Below are 1,374 nucleotides of genomic sequence, written 5' to 3'. Positions count from 1 at the left end.
TGTATAAAAAATAAAAATTTAAGTTTAAATTTTCATTAACTCATTATATGTATATATTTTATGAATATTTATATTATATTTTAAGAATGTGGATTAAACAAATAGAATTGACAACACTCTGATTCTATTCGTTGTGGGTCCAATTGCGAATCTACTTCCACCGAACTGAAGCAAATTGGATATTTGTGAATTGTGTTAGTTGGCTACTTGAAATTTTTTTGTTTATAAAGTTTAATTTTGATGCATTAATTTTATAAAGTTGTGTAATTATATTTGTTTTTTTAGATGACTATGATTAATGTAAAAAATAGTTATTTTTGTATATATGGTATTATATAATTGTATATATATATGTAAAATTATTTTACATTAGCAGAATGATAGTACATGAAAATAAAATTTTTATTTTAATAGAATTTAATTTTGATACACTAATAGTATAAAATGTTTTATATAATTATTTAATCATATTTGTTCTTTTGAATGATCATTCATGTGATCAAAATAAAAGATCATTATTTTTATTGATATAACGTTATATAATTAAATACACGTATAAAATTATTTTATACTAACAATATATTAAAATTAAATTTGTTTTAATATTGGCCCATTATATAAAGTCATAACGAATCTTGTCAAATTACATCCACGTGTTTGAAAATTATTTGAGTAATTTGGATGACCCACTTCACAATACAAATTCCTCTATGATGACCTCAATGTTAAAAATTTAACTATTGTCCAAATTAGTTTACAAAATTTTTAAATTGAATATTTTAATTTTTAGCAATACAATATTTAATTTAATCTATAGGTATCATATTCTATGATCATTTTTTAACGATGACGAAGAAAATGAGTTATTGTTGTTTGAAAAAATAGAAGAACTCTCATTTAACATAAAATTTTTCACATAAACAATAAAAATTATTTGTGCAAATATTTATGAAGATATAATATTTTATTGGAACTTGCATGCAATGTAAACCAAGTCATCTATAAAGTTAAATTTGTAAGTTTTGGTCAACCTCAAGATCAATGTAGATGATTTACAAAATTTCAATGTAAAGCTCCTAATACTTTGCAATACTTCAAGATAAAATATCTTGGTAAATTCAAGTGTTCTGTTCATCTTTCTCAGAAAATTTAAAAATTCAGTTGTTGTAATGTTGCACAAAATAGACTTGCAGTTAAAGCTATTTGTGCTAGTTAGCAATTATACCAAAAAAAATAAATTTTTTTCACTTGAAAATATTTTTCTAAATTTATTTAGTGTCAATATTTTAGGAGTTTAGGTATATAAATAATGACCTTCATAATTTATTAACTTCTTAAATTTAGTTGTTATTATTATATATAGTTTTTATATTA

The sequence above is a fragment of the Arachis ipaensis genome, chromosome B09 (assembly GCF_000816755.2).
Source record: "Arachis ipaensis cultivar K30076 chromosome B09, Araip1.1, whole genome shotgun sequence".
In the NCBI taxonomy this organism is placed as follows: domain Eukaryota; kingdom Viridiplantae; phylum Streptophyta; class Magnoliopsida; order Fabales; family Fabaceae; genus Arachis; species Arachis ipaensis.
The sequence above is the reverse complement of the archived record's forward strand: the minus strand, read 5'-3'. Positions refer to the sequence as shown.